Source organism: Mustela nigripes, chromosome 4 (genome assembly GCF_022355385.1).
Source record: "Mustela nigripes isolate SB6536 chromosome 4, MUSNIG.SB6536, whole genome shotgun sequence".
Lineage (NCBI taxonomy): Eukaryota > Metazoa > Chordata > Mammalia > Carnivora > Mustelidae > Mustela > Mustela nigripes.
Genome location: NC_081560.1, coordinates 31,407,237 through 31,414,718, shown reverse-complemented (window position 1 = coordinate 31,414,718; position 7,482 = coordinate 31,407,237). Strand labels below are relative to the sequence as shown.

The 7,482-nt window shown below is 39.0% G+C and overlaps 1 pseudogene; it reads left to right on the top strand.

The window, feature by feature from the left end:
* The window catches only part of LOC132016272 (golgin-45-like), a 5,063-nt pseudogene extending 2,886 nt beyond the window's left edge, over positions 1-2,177 (top strand).
* The last annotated feature ends 5,305 nt before the right edge of the window (positions 2,178-7,482 follow it).

Genomic DNA, 7,482 nt, shown 5'->3' with positions numbered 1-7,482 from the left:
AGGAAATACAAATCAAAACCACAATGAGATACCACCTCACACCAGTCAGAATGGCTAAAATTAACAAGTCAGGAAATGACAGATGATGGCGAGGATGCAGAGAAAGGGGAACCCTCCTGCACTGTTGGTGGGAATGCAAGCTGGTGCAGCCACTCTGGAAAGCAGCATGGAGGTGGCTCAAAAATTTGAAAATAGAGCTACCCTATGACCCAGCAATTGCACTACTGGGTATTTACCCTAAAGATACAAATGTAGTGATCTAAAGGGGCACGTGCACCCGAATGTTTATAGCAGCAATGTCCACAATAACCAAATTATGGAAAGAACCTAGATGTCCATCAACAGATGAATGGATAAAGAAGATGTTGTGTATATGTACAATGGAATATTATGCAGCCATCAAAAGAAATGAAATCTTGCCATTTGTGATGACGTGGATAGAACTAAAGAGTATTATGCTTCGTGAAATAAGTCAATTGGAGAAAGGCAACTATCATATGATCCCCTGTTATGAGGTGTGGAGACGCAACGTGGGGTGTAGGAAAAGAATAAATGAAACAAGATGGGATTGGGAGAGAGACAAACCATAAGAGTCTCTTAATGTCACAAAACAAACTGAGGGTGGCCGGGGGGGAGGTGGGTAGGGAAAGGGTGGTGGGGTTATGGACATTGGGGAGGGTATGTGCTATGGTGAGTGCTGTGAAGTGTGTAAACCTGGAGATTCACAGACCTATACCCCTGGGGCTAATAATACATTATATGTTAACAAAAAAAAAAAAAAAAGAAAAGAAAAGAAAAAAAAGAATATTAGTTCTCAACACTACTATAACGCATGATATTCCCCCCAAAAATGGAAAGGTTAGGTTAAGTCTCTGGAATGCGTCATAGGGGAAACATCCTTGGTCAGTCAGAGGGAGTCGTAGAAACCAGAACGGAACTATCTGAGGTAAAGAATATACTGGAAATCTCAAGAAGTCTTAAAGTTTACTACAGGACAAAAATCTTTCAAACCAGCTCAGTGTACAGAGATCAGTTGTGAGTTAAAGTTGCTAGTTAAAGTTGTTTGGGGACAATCTTCAGTATCACTTTGTCTAGCCTGTAAGAAAAAAAAAAGGCTTATTTTATTTTATCTTATTTTAAGATGAATTTATTTATTTATTTGATGGAGAGAGAGAGTAAGAGAGAGAGAGAGAGAGAACATGTAGGGAGAGCAACAGGCAGAGGGAGAGGGAGAAGCAGACTCCTGGCTGAGCAGGGAACCCGTTTCGAGACTCAATCCCAGGACCCTGGGATCACGACCTGTGGCAAGGTCAGATGCTTAACGACTGAGCCACTTAGGAGCCCCCAAATTGGCTTATTTTAGAAAACGAAGCTCTAGGGGCACCTGGGTGGCCCAGTTGGTTAAGTCTCTGCCTTCAGCTCAGATCATGATATGACGGTCCTGGGATCGAGTCCCACATCAGACTCTCTGCTGGGTGGGGAGCCTGCTCCCCCCCCTTCTCTGCTTGCCTATCTGCCTGTTTGTGATCTCTCTCTCTTTCTCTCTGTCAAATAAATAAATAAAATCCTATTTAAAAAAAAAGAAAGAAAAGAAAATGAAGCCCTAGGTCAAAACACAGCTCAATTTTCTGAATAGTTAAAACTTATGTCAATATACTGTGATGTGTGGCCAAGTAAATTCCTCAGAAGAAGGATTATAGTAGATAACTTAACCAACCCAGAGCAGGTTTACAGCATTAAAACCATGACACACAGAGTGCTATTCAAAATCTACTGAGTGAATGGGAGAAGTTTCACCAGGAAATGACAGTCACCCAGAAGTTGTTGGAGAAGCTCTTAATCTCCTTGTAATGGGGAAGAGAGCATACCTGCCACCCTAGTACAAAACCTCATACCAGAGCAGGACTAGCATCAACACATCCCAAGCTGGTGAAAGCAGTAAATGTCCATCTACTGGATAATGTTGGCACTAACAGTTAAAAGAAGATTCCATCAACAGTTGAATTCTGCAGCACCCCAGCAGAAAAAATGGCAGAAGGGGTTCTACTCATTTTGGATCCAGTTACCTATACAAAAATCTCATCTGATAATGAATTTTCTGAGTCCTCACCTTACTTGATACAAAGAAAAATAATGGACAATTTCATCCCTCTACAGAAAGGAAAACAGAACCTTGAGTTGCCGCAGTTCTCCCCTACCAGGAAGAACTCACTGTCCTGTTCAGTATGTTGGAGGCATGCAGCAAATACTTGCTTCTTACCCAAGGGTTGCTATTATTTGGGAACTGGGGTTCTTATAATGGTAGAAGTAATATCACTTTCTATTTAAGTAATATATGTCCCCAAAGATGTTTCACTGGGCCACAGATTACCCTTTCCCAATAACTATCTCAGGGTGAGAAAAGAATGAAACTGTGAGGCTATATTTGAGTAGATGATATTTCTCAGGCATTATGTAATGCTTTTCCTAAAGGACTCTGAAAGAAAAAGTCTACCTTTGTTTTAGACTCTAAGATATATCTTGCTCTGTATTTAATATGAGCAGATTTAATGTAGTACTCCAACGCAGAGTGGGTCTTAGGAAGCCATGGCCATTCACTTACTGTGGTGGTTGTCTATGGTGGTGTTTTTTTTGTTTTTGTTTTTGTTTTTGTTTTGTTTTGTTTTAAAGATTTTAGTTACTTATTTGAGAGAGAGAGGTAGCACAGTAGGGGGAGGGGTAAAGAGAGAGGGAGAAGTAGGCTCCCCTCTGAGCAGGGAGAGGACACTGGGATCCTGACCTGAACCCAAGGCAGCTGCTTAACTGACTGAGCCACCCAGGCAACCCTGTCTGTGGTTGTTTTATTGTTGTTGTTGTTGTTGTTGTTTTCCTTGCCAACAGCAAAACTGAATGGATGCAACAGGGCTTGTAAAGCCTAACATACTTCCTATCTAGATATTTTCCTATCTTTACAGAAAAAGTTTTTTGGCCTCTAAAGGAGTAAAAGAGGGCAGGGGGATGGCAGAAGGGAGTGTTTGTTCCCATTTTGATGATTTTGGGGGCTACAAATAGGCTTATGGAAATACTACAGGTGAAGGGACTAATCTTTTAAAACTAAATGCTATATGTTAGGGAAATTAATATTTTACAGCCACAATAGCAAGTGTTTCAGTAACACATATATTGGTTTTTGTGTGGGGAACTCCATAGTTTGAACAGATGCAACTTGACATATATGAAAGAAACACATTCTACTGAGCTCATTTTGACACATGCAGCACAATAGGAATACCCAATTTGATAAAAATTGGTGAAGACAGTAGTTTTCTAGAACATTGTACAAATTCAAAATTACAATCCATCAATCAATTTATATTAACATATATTATTATTTACTTGTGATGGACGTCATGAAATATCTTTTCATAGGCCTTTAAAAATATCCACAATATGTTTATACCAAATTATACTATATTAGGTGCAGAATTGCCTATCAAAAGAGAAATCTTCTAAAGACAAATCCAGTTAAATAATGTATTTTAATGTTAATAATTTTTTTTTGCCTGATTCATCTGAGTTATACTTTGAAATGGCAATAAATTTCTCTACATTCTTTAAAAAAAGAACAATGGGATATCATCTGACACCTGTTAAGATGGCTATTATCACAAGATGAGAGATAGCAAGTGCTGGCAAGGGTATGGAGAAAAGAGAACACTAGTACACTGTGGGAATGTAAATTGGTATAACCATTATGGAAAATGGTATGGTGATTCCTTGAAAAGTTAAAAATAGAATTACCAGATGATCTAGCCCATTCCACTTCTGGTTATTTATCCAAAGGAAATGAAATCACTGTTTTGAGATGATATCTGCATCTCCTTGTTCATTGTAACATTATTTACCATGTACTTACAATACACACAGTAGTTGTCTTTCTCTATCAGGCTTATTTCACTTAGCGCAATGCCCTCCAGGTTCACTCAGGTTGTCACATTTCTTATAGCTGAATTGTTTTTCCTACATTTTTATAGCTGAATTGTATTTTATTTTATATAAAATATTAATACCTATATATTTCTAAAATCTCTATAATTTTCTTGGTTATTTGTTGATGGACACTAAGGTTGTTTCCATAGCTTGGCTATTGTGAATAATATGTTCCTTAGGCTCACTTGTTTTTCTTGTACATCTGTGGGTAAATATGATTGATTTTTATTTCCTTGGGGATTATATAATAATTATGTTTTTATAATTTGTGAATTTGCTTTTAAATACTATTAATAAATAATTGAATAGAGCTTCTCCCCAGAAACTTGAGACTATAATGAAAAGTTTGTTGCCAGTGCCTGTGTTTCCCAGTATTTGTATTCATAACAGACACAGAGGCTTTTATTTTATCCTAAACCAAGCACCATAAGGGATCCTGATGAGTTCTGTGCTGGGTTACTTACTATTTGTAAACAAATAAAAAATATGCCATAAGGCTATATTTTATTGTTTGTACTTCACCCTAGATAAAATGATTTGCTGCCCTTGTGAAATGATAATGCAGGATCAACCATTATTCAGAATTTTTAATTTCAGGACCTTGCTCAACTGTAAAAGAGTAGGATCTGATTCGATGATGAGACACTGCACCATTTTGTTCATTTCTTAAATGACAGTCTCCTGGATTATTGTTAGAGAGTTTTTACAATAAAGAACATCTTGAATATGTCGATTCTCATGTTTATAATGGTCTAATAAAAGTCCTGATATGGCAAGACTGCATCAGAACATGTCTCAGAGATTAAAGGAGAAGCTTCTATTGTGAGCGTTGTCCATAAAACATACAGACATTGGCCTTTTTCCAAAAGGTCGATAGATAGCAGTGAGCACATCTTTTAAAACATTTTCATGTGTTCAGAACTACCAGCTGGCTCAGGGATGTTATCAAAGGCCCTACTTAAGAATCACGGTTGTGGTATGAAGAGTCTGTAAAAACACTGAGTACACTGAAGACCATGGTTTTTCAAAGAGCATTATTATTATTATTATTTTTTTAAAGACTTTATTTATTTATTTGCCAGAGACAGAGGGAGAGAGAGCGAGCACAGGCAGACAAAGAGGCAGGCAGAGGCAGAGGGAGAAGCAGGCTCCCTGCTGAGCAAGGAGCCTGATGTGGGACTCCATCCCAGGACCCTGGGATCATGACCTGAGCCGAAGGCAGCTGCTTAACCAACTGAGCCACCCAGGCGTCCCTCAAAGAGCATTATTATTAAGAGATGCTAGTATATATCCACTACAAAAATAAGCTGCAGATGAATGTTTCAGGAAGTCTGCATGCCCTATTTTTTACTGCTCCTGATACAAATTTTATTCAGTAATTTTTTTTTTTATAAATAAGAAGTTAGAAAATTCTACTTTGACTTTTTGATGAAATTTGTACATTTAGCATTATAGTTGACTCTTGAACAATGTAGGGCTTAGGGGTCTCAACCCCTGAGCAATAAAAAATCCCCCATAACTTTTGACTCCCACAAAACTTAAGTACTAACAGCCTACCATTGACTGGAAGATTTACCAGTAACACAGAGAGTTGATAAACACATATTTTGTATGTTAAACATATTATATACTTTATTCTTATGATAAAGTAAGCTAGAGAAAAGAAAATGTTATTAAGAAAATCATAAGGAAGCAAAAATAACATCTACAGTACTGTACTATTAAAAAAAATCCACATACAGACAGTGCATCCAAGGGTCACATGGATCTAACTGTTGTTTCAATAGTGTTTGGATGGGACCAACCCAGGTACGCCCGCCCCTTCTTCCAGCCTCTAACCCCTCCCAACCTCTTTTCCTGTGGCACCTTCAAATCCATCCTCTCGGCCATCCTCTACTTCTGGTTAACAACCCCAACACTGTTTTTCAAGCTTGGCCCCTTATTGCCAAACAACTACCAGCTCCCAGATTCCTCAGATTTATTGTACTGAGGGGGAGCTAATGACAAACACCTGGTCAACATGCATCTATGGGTCTCTACACTTACCTGCTTCTGGGCTTCTATTTGGTCCAGGATGTTATGGTGTTGGAGGACATGGACCACTTTTTCCCCGCGTTGCCCAAAGAAAATTGAGAGGGCTCCCAGCATCTTGAATATGCAAAACCAGTGTGTGGCCGCTTTCTTCCAGGACCTGCAGAAGTTATACCAAAATGAACAGGCTAAAACCTTGGAGTCATGCAGATTGCAATAGTCCTAGGGAAGAAACTGAACCAGTCCTTTTCGGTCTGCAGATCCTGGGTCCTGCCTGCACCGACCTCCAACTCCGTGGCTTCCTGGAGAGCCACTTCCTAGATGAGAAGGTGAAACTCATCAAGAAGATGATGAACACCTAACTAACGTCTGCAGTTTGGCTGGCTGGCTTCAAAGCTGGGCAAGTATCTCTTTAAAAGGCTCACCCTCAAGCATGACTAGGAGCCTCTGGAGTCCCACAGCCCTTGAGGGGTTCCTCTGGCAAAGGCATTTTTAGATATTTACCCAACTGAGTTGAAAACTTGTATCATCACAAAATTGTGTATGTGTGGCTTTATTCAGAATTGCCAAAAGCTGGATATAATCAACATGTCTTTCAACAGATAAAGAAACTGTGGTACATCCATAAAATGGAATGCTCTTCCGAGATAACATGGAATGAACTATCAAGTTCATTCACCCAGAACATGGATGAATCCTAAATGCATATTGCTAAGTGAAAGAAGCCTGTATGAAAGACTCCGTACTTTATTATCCTATTTATATGACATCCCGGAAAAGTAAAACGAAAGCTCCATGGTTTCAGGAGTTAGGAAAAAGGGGAAGGGTTGAATATATAAGCATAGGGGATTTATAGGTGGGACAAGTCTCTATGATACTGGATACATGGCACTATACATTTGTAAAAACTCATAGAACATTAGACCACAAAGAGTGAACCTTAATTATATGTAAATAATGACAAAAAGTCAATTAGGGGATTGGGGGATCCCAAGAGGAATGCAGACTGTGATAAAATAATCCATATTGCAATATGTGATATAATTGAAGGCAATGGAAAAAGAAAGGTGCCAGTATAAGTACCTCTGGAAATAAGTGGGGACTGCCAATTTCGGAACTGTACCTAATCACTGTGCTCTATCTGGCAAAATTGTTTGCCATGAGGTCGTGGGTTAACAACTCTGACATTACCGTATGGGTATGAGGGATTGAACAAGTAAGTAATTGGATGGCAGATGATGAGAGGGAGGCTCCTCATGGTTGTAGTGGCAGCTTACCTACAAACAAAGGGTGGGGTAGAGTCTAGAGTGTACTCTGTGGTACTCAATGAAAATCAGAAACTTCGTTGTGAATTCATGTTTACCTTTAATATAGATATAGGTGGATGTTGATAAGCATATGTGTACATACACATGTTAGTATGCACACATACATTTCCTAGCTCTGTCTTCGGAGTGAAGGCAATGACTCTCTTACAGCAAC